The sequence below is a fragment of the Tetrao urogallus genome (assembly GCF_951394365.1).
Source record: "Tetrao urogallus genome assembly, chromosome: 5".
In the NCBI taxonomy this organism is placed as follows: domain Eukaryota; kingdom Metazoa; phylum Chordata; class Aves; order Galliformes; family Phasianidae; genus Tetrao; species Tetrao urogallus.
The window spans coordinates 29,821,912-29,833,782 of NC_136818.1; the positions used below are offsets into that span (position 1 = coordinate 29,821,912).

Here is an 11,871-nt window from a genome sequence, read left to right on the forward strand (position 1 = left end):
GAAAGGAGACTCGTTTCCAAAGCTGATGCTCCATGCCTTTAATGAGAAAAGGAGAAGAACAAGCGACAGCTGAGAGTTTCAGCAATGCCCTTTGGACTTTCTCAGTAAAGCTCAGTGATAGCAGAAGACCAGGGATAGTCAGCAGGGGAAAGAGGGCGGGCGATGAGGAGGAGAAGTTGGTGGGGACTCGGCTCCTCTGCAGACCGTGGCCATGCCCTCAGGGCTGGCTCCAGGGCCGCCTTCAAGGCCCGTGGTGCTCATGCACAGGCAGGTGATCCACGGGCTTTAGCAGAAGAGATTGCCACGTCCCAGAGTCCCACAGAGCCCACGGCCCAGCCCTGACCACCCAAAGCCCCCCAGGCCCAGGGAGCCCCCAGCACCGATGGGCACACTGCCAGCGCTGAGAGAGCTCCCCACGGCAGCGGACGCTGTGGATCCCACGGCTGTGCTCTGAGGGAAGGAGCTGAGGATTGGGCCCGGCAGCGTCACCACGACCGGTGGGGGCTGGATCGCAACGCTGGAGTCGGCACAACGAAGAACACACGGCTCGTTGCAGCTGTTGGCAAGCGGGGCTGGACCGCAGGCGGCTGTCTGGCACGGGCTGTAGCACGACATGTCTGGCGGAGGAGGGGGTGACTCTGCAAGATGGAGGCGAGAGAGAGCTGAGGGCTCGAGCTGTCTCTCAGCGTGCTCTGGTGTCACGAGCCAAGAGTTGAAGGCCCTGCCGTGGCTGCTGAGGGGCTGTTAGTGAGTATTTGGGTAGGCTTGGGGTGGGTATTTGTGGGTAGTTTAGGGATGATGCCAGGGAGGGAAGCTCCGCCTGTCACTTGGGTGAAGCTCCTGTGCGGCCTGTCTTGTCCCTCCCCCAGCGTGCCCCGTGCCGGCCCTCTCCAACCCGCGCTTGCTCCCTGACCAAGGGTCCGTGTCCAGCCTGCAAGGACGTTTCCCTCACAACGCACAACCATCATTCTAGTCAGCCTCGAAGGCTGGCCTGGAACGTTCAGCTGTGAGATGAGGCTCCTCATCTCACCACATCCTGAGGTAGGTATGACGAAGAGGATGCCAACTCTTTCAGGGGGGATGAGTTTATCCTTGCTGCTATTGCCTCAGTCGGGGAAAGAAAGATGTTCTACGGTACAACAGAAAAGCATCACTCTCAGCATCAATCTGTGGAGGTCCTGCTCGTGAGCCCTTCTTCCCCGCTGGTGGTTACCTGTTCTTCCAGAGGAAGACCTCAGCTTGTTCCCTCAACGGCTTTTCCCTCTAAAAAGAGCTCTCCTTCTCCTCTGACAGCTCCGCCCTTCTGTCCCCCTCACTCCCCCTGCTTCTTTCAGAAGGAGACAAGTGCGGGCAAAGCGCAACAAGGCTACTGAAGACAGAAGCCACCAAGTGCTAAGACGTCTCTGGTGGGACTAGCTCTCCTGAGGAAATTCCAAGCCGTGCTACTAAGGCAAAAGGTGCATCGCTGCCTGAAGGATGGTGGAAGAAGAGGCTGGCCGAGGCACTGGTTAGAAATTTCTGGCCGCACAGCCAGGGCCTCAAACGGCTTTCAAAGGAACCCTCCAACGCCCCGCTTCAGGTGAAAAAGCCACGCTCCCCAGTTCCCTTCCCCAAATACAGACAGGCATGGTTGACAGTCCCAGACCGCTTGCGGAGGACAAGGCAGGAAAAATGCACACAGCCCCCTCCTTGGGAGGCGTTCTGACCACGAGCAGACAGAAGGCAAAGCGAACGCGGACTTACTGGCTTCACAGAGGAGAGCAAGGCCCAAGCAGGGAATAGAGTAGCTGGGAAACGAGGCACCTATTTATACTGAGCCCGATGGCCCCGAGGGAGCTGAAGTGGCAAAAACACAGAGCGCCTTCAGAAAGGGTAATTTTGGCTTCCCAAGCTCTGCCGGTAGATGAAAGACATTCCTCCTTCACCCGAAATGCTTAGCTCCCTTGTCACGCTGCGTAAGGCTGAAGCGATCTGCTTGATAGCAGTTCTGTCTCTTCCTCAGGCCGATGCTCGTGAGAGGTCTGGTTGCCACTGCTGGTGAAGACTTGCAGAAGGATCAGGCCGTGCGCAGGTGCGGTACACGTCCTCCCCTTCCCGAAGGGCGTGGCCCCCGCTTGGTAGGACTTTGCGCGTGGAGCACTGCAGAAGGGAACGCACAAGCAAGTGCAAGACGCAGTGACGGGCTGGGCCTGACCCTGAGCAAGAGCGGTGCCGGCAGGCTACGGAGGAGCTCAGAGCACAGGCAAGCCTCTGCAGGAGACTCAGCTGCCCGGCCGAGGGTGGAAGGTGATGTTCAGCCCAGGCCCCTAGTGATCTGGAGAGAAACTTCATGGCGCGTATGCAGGGAGGGAGACATCGAGAGCGTAGCTGGAGTGGGTCAGGCCGCTCCATGGCGAGTCGCTGCTCCCCCCGGCCGTGGTGACGCACACGCTTTCCTGACCTGCAAAGGCTTCCAGCTGTTTCCTTTATTCGGGCAAGGTCAGAGTGTTTTCTGTGGGCAGGGCACGGGCTGTGCCTTACCAAACTGGATTTACTCATTTCACGCCTGGGGAGAGGCTGGAGCACCAGGAGGCCGTGATGAAGGAGGGAGGGCGGCTGCTGAGTCATGCCTGGAAGTGGGCCACCACCAAGTGGGTCTGCTTCAGCATTCCCTTGCCAGGCCACGTCGGCCTGTGGCCCTTTCCCTAGTTGCTTGTTTTTCCAGCCGTGCACCCAGAGAACCTGGCTTCCTCTCTCTTGGCAGGGGACAGAGAGGCGCAGGTAGTGCCTTGTAATTGCAAGGTGGCCCTAGCAGGCCACCTGCGACTGACCAGGAGGTGCTGAGCCACTGTTAGGAGCTTCTGCTCCACCTCACTCTCAGTCATCCTTCCACACGTTGGCGTCAGGGATACTGAGGGAAAAGAACTGAGACATGCTAAGGGCTCTCGGCACAACCTCACGTCCTCGTTCCTGCAGAAATGCAGCTTTTTGCACCGTGTTGTCACAGCCATTGGCATCTTGCCCGACCACCTGGCAGTGCCTTGAAATGCTCTCATGCTCCTCTTGGTGAAAGAACAGTCAAAGGAGGACGGCAGCAACGGGCCCTGATGCCCGTACTCCTGTCTCCCTCAGAATGTTTAGGAAGGAAGATGGTTTGAGAGTAGTTGACTTCTGTTGCCATGGTGGGTTGCTCTCCTTCCAAGCAAGTCTTCCCCCTGTATCAGTACCAAACGCTTTGCTGAAGTCCGGCTAAACAACCTCCACAGCCTTTTCCTCGCCCACCGTGCTGGCCTTCTAGGATAGCTGGAGGGAGCTCAGGTTAGTGAAGCAGGAGCTGCCGTGCGTAGAAAGGTGTGCTGACTGGGTGTGACCATTGTGTTGTCCTCGACGTGCCGTGTGATGGCACTCAAGACAACGTGCTCCATGACCTTCCCTTGTACCGAAGTCAGACGGAAAGCCTGTAACTCATCAGAGAGTCATAGAATCACGTGAGTTGGAAGGGACCTTTTTAAGGGTCACCTAGTCCAAGTCCACTGCAATCAACAGGGACTTCCAAAGCTCAATCTGACATTCTTTTACCGTCAGTAGTACATTTGTTCTCTCTCCTTATGTTCATTGGGTAGACTCTTCCATCTGCTTCTTTGTGCCAGCTGGGCGGTCGATCACATAGTCCTGTCACAATTTCTGCCACGTTGGTCTTTTGCCTGACTCCTGCGCAGCGACGCTTGGCCCCTTTCATCACTAAGACAACTAAGTTGCATCCAGTCAAGCCCTCCTGTAACGCAGAGGGCTCCCTCGCCTCCTCTGCTTCCCTGCCTGTGTCTGCACTCCGGTCATGAAAGCCATCCCACCACGTCTCGCTGAGGCCTACGATCTCGTAGTCCTGAGCCTGGGCTAAAAATTCCCGTTCCCCCCTGCTTATTTCTCCTGACACGTGCATTTGTAGCGAGGCATTGAAGTTGGCCCCTGAATGAAATGGAGTGGTGTCGCTGCGGCCCAGCGATAGTTGTGGACGCCCATCTCAACACCAAAACCCACTGTTTTACAGTGAGGGTGGACAAAGAATGGAAAGGATGGCCCCGAGAAGCTGTGGAGTTGTCATCCTCTGAGATGCTGAAACCTGACTGCACTACGTCCCCACCGGCCAGCTCAAGTGGATCTTGCTTCAGCAGGTGGCTCGGACTGGCAAGTCTCAACAGGTTCCTTCCAACCTCCACAGTTCTGCTAGTCCGTGTTACTTCTGCTACTCTTTCTGCTCTGCTTGGTTAATTTTTCTCCTGCGCAACACACGCACACACAGACACGCAAAACCGACAAACAAACAAACAACCTCAACAAAAAAAGACAAAACGAAGCAATCCACAGGCCGTGGAGCTGGGACCAGAAGCACTTTCATGCGGGTCTCTCCCAGGCACCGTTCCTGTTCCAGCCTTGCTCTTGCCTTCTCAACCCATAGGCTTGTGATTGTCCTGGGAAGAGATGGATCACGACGTTACTCGGCTTCCCCCGCGAAAGAGAATTTGCTCCTTTCCAAGTAGCTCTGTCAAGCTCAGGCGTTTCTTCCTTGGACCAATTCTCCTCTTTGTGAAGGAGACGGTAAACGGACTCAGTGTCTTTCTCCCTCCCAAAACGGAGTGCGGGAGATAGCCTGCTTCACGCCTCCCGGCTTTCCGTGTGTGTCACGGGACAGCTGGCTGGGGCCCTTGTGGGGAAGGAGTTGGAAAGCTGGCTGCCTTGTGAATGGGTGGTAGTCCTTGAGCTGACTTTCTGGCTTGTTAGAAAAACGTTTCCTCCCAAAGTCGCCTGAGCCAGCATCGGTTCTTACTAACCCAGGAGGTTCTCATGTCCCTGCAGCAGTTGAAGCAGCCCGGGAACATTCCACAGAAAATGCGCTCTCCCTTCACACTTTGCTGCGTGGCTCCTGAGTGGTGCCAGTGAGCAATGATTGTCCTTCCCAGAGAGCTCTCAGCATGAAATGATCTCATCTCCCTTGCGAGGAGTGGACTGCACTGCACTATCAAAGCCTAGAACTGCAGAGTCCCGCAGAGTTTTGCAAGGGGACGAAGTCCGTTGCGCACTGGGCTGTTGGGGGTTGGGGAAGGAGGAAGAATGAAAGGAGACTCGTTTCCAAAGCTGATGCTCCATGCCTTTAATGAGAAAAGGAGAAGAACAAGCGACAGCTGAGAGTTTCAGCAATGCCCTTTGGACTTTCTCAGTAAAGCTCAGTGATAGCAGAAGACCAGGGATAGTCAGCAGGGGAAAGAGGGCGGGCGATGAGGAGGAGAAGTTGGTGGGAACTCGGCTCCTCTGCAGACCGTGGCCATGCCCTCAGGGCTGGCTCCAGGGCCGCCTTCAAGGCCCGTGGTGCTCATGCACAGGCAGGTGATCCACGGGCTTTAGCAGAAGAGATTGCCACGTCCCAGAGTCCCACAGAGCCCACGGCCCAGCCCTGACCACCCAAAGCCCCCCAGGCCCAGGGAGCCCCCAGCACCGATGGGCACACTGCCAGCGCTGAGAGAGCTCCCCCCGGCAGCGGACGCTGTGGATCCCACGGCTGTGCTCTGAGGGAAGGAGCTGAGGATTGGGCCCGGCAGCGTCACCACAACCGGTGGGGGCTGGATCGCAACGCTGGAGTCGGCACAACGAAGAACACACGGCTCGTTGCAGCTGTTGGCAAGCGGGGCTGGACCGCAGGCGGCTGTCTGGCACGGGCTGTAGCACGACATGTCTGGCGGAGGAGGGGGTGACTCTGCAAGATGGAGGCGAGAGAGAGCTGAGGGCTCGAGCTGTCTCTCAGCGTGCTCTGGTGTCACGAGCCAAGAGTTGAAGGCCCTGCCGTGGCTGCTGAGGGGCTGTTAGTGAGTATTTGGGTAGGCTTGGGGTGGGTATTTGTGGGTAGTTTAGGGATGATGCCAGGGAGGGAAGCTCCGCCTGTCACTTGGGTGAAGCTCCTGTGCGGCCTGTCTTGTCCCTCCCCCAGCGTGCCCCGTGCCGGCCCTCTCCAACCCGCGCTTGCTCCCTGACCAAGGGTCCGTGTCCAGCCTGCAAGGACGTTTCCCTCACAACGCACAACCATCATTCTAGTCAGCCTCGAAGGCTGGCCTGGAACGTTCAGCTGTGAGATGAGGCTCCTCATCTCACCACATCCTGAGGTAGGTATGACGAAGAGGATGCCAACTCTTTCAGGGGGGATGAGTTTATCCTTGCTGCTATTGCCTCAGTCGGGGAAAGAAAGATGTTCTACGGTACAACAGAAAAGCATCACTCTCAGCATCAATCTGTGGAGGTCCTGCTCGTGAGCCCTTCTTCCCCGCTGGTGGTTACCTGTTCTTCCAGAGGAAGACCTCAGCTTGTTCCCTCAACGGCTTTTCCCTCTAAAAAGAGCTCTCCTTCTCCTCTGACAGCTCCGCCCTTCTGTCCCCCTCACTCCCCCTGCTTCTTTCAGAAGGAGACAAGTGCGGGCAAAGCGCAACAAGGCTACTGAAGACAGAAGCCACCAAGTGCTAAGACGTCTCTGGTGGGACTAGCTCTCCTGAGGAAATTCCAAGCCGTGCTACTAAGGCAAAAGGTGCATCGCTGCCTGAAGGATGGTGGAAGAAGAGGCTGGCCGAGGCACTGGTTAGAAATTTCTGGCCGCACAGCCAGGGCCTCAAACGGCTTTCAAAGGAACCCTCCAACGCCCCGCTTCAGGTGAAAAAGCCACGCTCCCCAGTTCCCTTCCCCAAATACAGACAGGCATGGTTGACAGTCCCAGACCGCTTGCGGAGGACAAGGCAGGAAAAATGCACACAGCCCCCTCCTTGGGAGGCGTTCTGACCACGAGCAGACAGAAGGCAAAGCGAACGCGGACTTACTGGCTTCACAGAGGAGAGCAAGGCCCAAGCAGGGAATAGAGTAGCTGGGAAACGAGGCACCTATTTATACTGAGCCCGATGGCCCCGAGGGAGCTGAAGTGGCAAAAACACAGAGCGCCTTCAGAAAGGGTAATTTTGGCTTCCCAAGCTCTGCCGGTAGATGAAAGACATTCCTCCTTCACCCGAAATGCTTAGCTCCCTTGTCACGCTGCGTAAGGCTGAAGCGATCTGCTTGATAGCAGTTCTGTCTCTTCCTCAGGCCGATGCTCGTGAGAGGTCTGGTTGCCACTGCTGGTGAAGACTTGCAGAAGGATCAGGCCGTGCGCAGGTGCGGTACACGTCCTCCCCTTCCCGAAGGGCGTGGCCCCCGCTTGGTAGGACTTTGCGCGTGGAGCACTGCAGAAGGGAACGCACAAGCAAGTGCAAGACGCAGTGACGGGCTGGGCCTGACCCTGAGCAAGAGCGGTGCCGGCAGGCTACGGAGGAGCTCAGAGCACAGGCAAGCCTCTGCAGGAGACTCAGCTGCCCGGCCGAGGGTGGAAGGTGATGTTCAGCCCAGGCCCCTAGTGATCTGGAGAGAAACTTCATGGCGCGTATGCAGGGAGGGAGACATCGAGAGCGTAGCTGGAGTGGGTCAGGCCACTCCATGGCGAGTCGCTGCTCCCCCCGGCCGTGGTGACGCACACGCTTTCCTGACCTGCAAAGGCTTCCAGCTGTTTCCTTTATTCGGGCAAGGTCAGAGTGTTTTCTGTGGGCAGGGCACGGGCTGTGCCTTACCAAACTGGATTTACTCATTTCACGCCTGGGGAGAGGCTGGAGCACCAGGAGGCCGTGATGAAGGAGGGAGGGCGGCTGCTGAGTCATGCCTGGAAGTGGGCCACCACCAAGTGGGTCTGCTTCAGCATTCCCTTGCCAGGCCACGTCGGCCTGTGGCCCTTTCCCTAGTTGCTTGTTTTTCCAGCCGTGCACCCAGAGAACCTGGCTTCCTCTCTCTTGGCAGGGGACAGAGAGGCGCAGGTAGTGCCTTGTAATTGCAAGGTGGCCCTAGCAGGCCACCTGCGACTGACCAGGAGGTGCTGAGCCACTGTTAGGAGCTTCTGCTCCACCTCACTCTCAGTCATCCTTCCACACGTTGGCGTCAGGGATACTGAGGGAAAAGAACTGAGACATGCTAAGGGCTCTCGGCACAACCTCACGTCCTCGTTCCTGCAGAAATGCAGCTTTTTGCACCGTGTTGTCACAGCCATTGGCATCTTGCCCGACCACCTGGCAGTGCCTTGAAATGCTCTCATGCTCCTCTTGGTGAAAGAACAGTCAAAGGAGGACGGCAGCAACGGGCCCTGATGCCCGTACTCCTGTCTCCCTCAGAATGTTTAGGAAGGAAGATGGTTTGAGAGTAGTTGACTTCTGTTGCCATGGTCGGTTGCTCTCCTTCCAAGCAAGTCTTCCCCCTGTATCAGTACCAAACGCTTTGCTGAAGTCCGGCTAAACAACCTCCACAGCCTTTTCCTCACCCACCGTGCTGGCCTTCTAGGATAGCTGGAGGGAGCTCAGGTTAGTGAAGCAGGAGCTGCCGTGCGTAGAAAGGTGTGCTGACTGGGTGTGACCATTGTGTTGTCCTCGACGTGCCGTGTGATGGCACTCAAGACAACGTGCTCCATGAACTTCCCTTGTACCGAAGTCAGACGGAAAGCCTGTAACTCATCAGAGAGTCATAGAATCACGTGAGTTGGAAGGGACCTTTTTAAGGGTCACCTAGTCCAAGTCCACTGCAATCAACAGGGACATCCAAAGCTCAATCTGACATTCTTTTACCGTCAGTAGTACGTTTGTTCTCTCTCCTTATGTTCATTGAGTAGACTCTTCCATCTGCTTCTTTGTGCCAGCTGGGCGGTCGATGACATAGTCCTGTCACAATTTCTGCCACGTTGGTCTTTTGCCTGACTCCTGCGCAGCGACGCTTGGCCCCTTTCATCACTAAGACAACTAAGTTGCATCCAGTCAAGCCCTCCTGTAACGCAGAGGGCTCCCTCGCCTCCTCTGCTTCCCTGCCTGTGTCTGCACTCCGGTCATGAAAGCCATCCCACCACGTCTCGCTGAGGCCTACGATCTCGTAGTCCTGAGCCTGGGCTAAAAATTCCCATTCCCCCCTGCTTATTTCTCCTGACACGTGCATTTGTAGCGAGGCATTGAAGTTGGCCCCTGAATGAAATGGAGTGGTGTCGCTGCGGCCCAGCGATAGTTGCGGACGCCCATCTCAACACCAAAACCCACTGTTTTACAGTGAGGGTGGACAAAGAATGGAAAGGATGGCCCCGAGAAGCTGTGGAGTTGTCATCCTCTGAGATGCTGAAACCTGACTGCACTACGTCCCCACCGGCCAGCTCAAGTGGATCTTGCTTCAGCAGGTGGCTCGGACTGGCAAGTCTCAACAGGTTCCTTCCAACCTCCACAGTTCTGCTAGTCCGTGTTACTTCTGCTACTCTTTCTGCTCTGCTTGGTTAATTTTTCTCCTGCGCAACACACGCACACACAGACACGCAAAACCGACAAACAAACAAACAACCTCAACAAAAAAAGACAAAACGAAGCAATCCACAGGCCGTGGAGCTGGGACCAGAAGCACTTTCATGCGGGTCTCTCCCAGGCACCGTTCCTGTTCCAGCCTTGCTCTTGCCTTCTCAACCCATAGGCTTGTGATTGTCCTGGGAAGAGATGGATCACGACGTTACTCGGCTTCCCCCGCGAAAGAGAATTTGCTCCTTTCCAAGTAGCTCTGTCAAGCTCAGGCGTTTCTTCCTTGGACCAATTCTTCTCTTTGTGAAGGAGACGGTAAACGGACTCAGTGTCTTTCTCCCTCCGAAAACGGAGTGCGGGAGATAGCCTGCTTCACGCCTCCCGGCTTTCCGTGTGTGTCACGGGACAGCTGGCTGGGGCCCTTGTGGGGAAGGAGTTGGAAAGCTGGCTGCCTTGTGAATGGGTGGTAGTCCTTGAGCTGACTTTCTGGCTTGTTAGAAAAACGTTTCCTCCCAAAGTCGCCTGAGCCAGCATCGGTTCTTACTAACCCAGGAGGTTCTCATGTCCCTGCAGCAGTTGAAGCAGCCCGGGAACATTCCACAGAAAATGCGCTCTCCCTTCACACTTTGCTGCGTGGCTCCTGAGTGGTGCCAGTGAGCAATGATTGTCCTTCCCAGAGAGCTCTCAGCATGAAATGATCTCATCTCCCTTGCGAGGAGTGGACTGCACTGCACTATCAAAGCCTAGAACTGCAGAGTCCCGCAGAGTTTTGCAAGGGGACGAAGTCCGTTGCGCACTGGGCTGTTGGGGGTTGGGGAAGGAGGAAGAATGAAAGGAGACTCGTTTCCAAAGCTGATGCTCCATGCCTTTAATGAGAAAAGGAGAAGAACAAGCGACAGCTGAGAGTTTCAGCAATGCCCTTTGGACTTTCTCAGTAAAGCTCAGTGATAGCAGAAGACCAGGGATAGTCAGCAGGGGAAAGAGGGCGGGCGATGAGGAGGAGAAGTTGGTGGGAACTCGGCTCCTCTGCAGACCGTGGCCATGCCCTCAGGGCTGGCTCCAGGGCCGCCTTCAAGGCCCGTGGTGCTCATGCACAGGCAGGTGATCCACGGGCTTTAGCAGAAGAGATTGCCACGTCCCAGAGTCCCACAGAGCCCACGGCCCAGCCCTGACCACCCAAAGCCCCCCAGGCCCAGGGAGCCCCCAGCACCGATGGGCACACTGCCAGCGCTGAGAGAGCTCCCCCCGGCAGCGGACGCTGTGGATCCCACGGCTGTGCTCTGAGGGAAGGAGCTGAGGATTGGGCCCGGCAGCGTCACCACGACCGGTGGGGGCTGGATCGCAACGCTGGAGTCGGCACAACGAAGAACACACGGCTCGTTGCAGCTGTTGGCAAGCGGGGCTGGACCGCAGGCGGCTGTCTGGCACGGGCTGTAGCACGACATGTCTGGCAGAGGAGGGGGTGACTCTGCAAGATGGAGGCGAGAGAGAGCTGAGGGCTCGAGCTGTCTCTCAGCGTGCTCTGGTGTCACGAGCCAAGAGTTGAAGGCCCTGCCGTGGCTGCTGAGGGGCTGTTAGTGAGTATTTGGGTAGGCTTGGGGTGGGTATTTGTGGGTAGTTTAGGGATGATGCCAGGGAGGGAAGCTCCGCCTGTCACTTGGGTGAAGCTCCTGTGCGGCCTGTCTTGTCCCTCCCCCAGCGTGCCCCGTGCCGGCCCTCTCCAACCCGCGCTTGCTCCCTGACCAAGGGTCCGTGTCCAGCCTGCAAGGACGTTTCCCTCACAACGCACAACCATCATTCTAGTCAGCCTCGAAGGCTGGCCTGGAACGTTCAGCTGTGAGATGAGGCTCCTCATCTCACCACATCCTGAGGTAGGTATGACGAAGAGGATGCCAACTCTTTCAGGGGGGATGAGTTTATCCTTGCTGCTATTGCCTCAGTCGGGGAAAGAAAGATGTTCTACGGTACAACAGAAAAGCATCACTCTCAGCATCAATCTGTGGAGGTCCTGCTCGTGAGCCCTTCTTCCCCGCTGGTGGTTACCTGTTCTTCCAGAGGAAGACCTCAGCTTGTTCCCTCAACGGCTTTTCCCTCTAAAAAGAGCTCTCCTTCTCCTCTGACAGCTCCGCCCTTCTGTCCCCCTCACTCCCCCTGCTTCTTTCAGAAGGAGACAAGTGCGGGCAAAGCGCAACAAGGCTACTGAAGACAGAAGCCACCAAGTGCTAAGACGTCTCTGGTGGGACTAGCTCTCCTGAGGAAATTCCAAGCCGTGCTACTAAGGCAAAAGGTGCATCGCTGCCTGAAGGATGGTGGAAGAAGAGGCTGGCCGAGGCACTGGTTAGAAATTTCTGGCCGCACAGCCAGGGCCTCAAACGGCTTTCAAAGGAACCCTCCAACGCCCCGCTTCAGGTGAAAAAGCCACGCTCCCCAGTTCCCTTCCCCAAATACAGACAGGCATGGTTGACAGTCCCAGACCGCTTGCGGAGGACAAGGCAGGAAAAATGCACACAGCCCCCTCCTT

The 11,871-nt window shown here is 56.7% G+C and overlaps 1 pseudogene across 1 annotated transcript; it reads right to left on the bottom strand.

Annotated features, from left to right (window-relative positions):
- Positions 1-10,465: 10,465 nt before the first annotated feature.
- Positions 10,466-10,795, bottom strand: LOC306946764 (beta-keratin-related protein pseudogene; annotated as a pseudogene). The gene has a single exon. The product of its transcript is annotated as a beta-keratin-related protein pseudogene (transcript).
- Between the last annotated feature and the right edge of the window lie 1,076 nt (positions 10,796-11,871).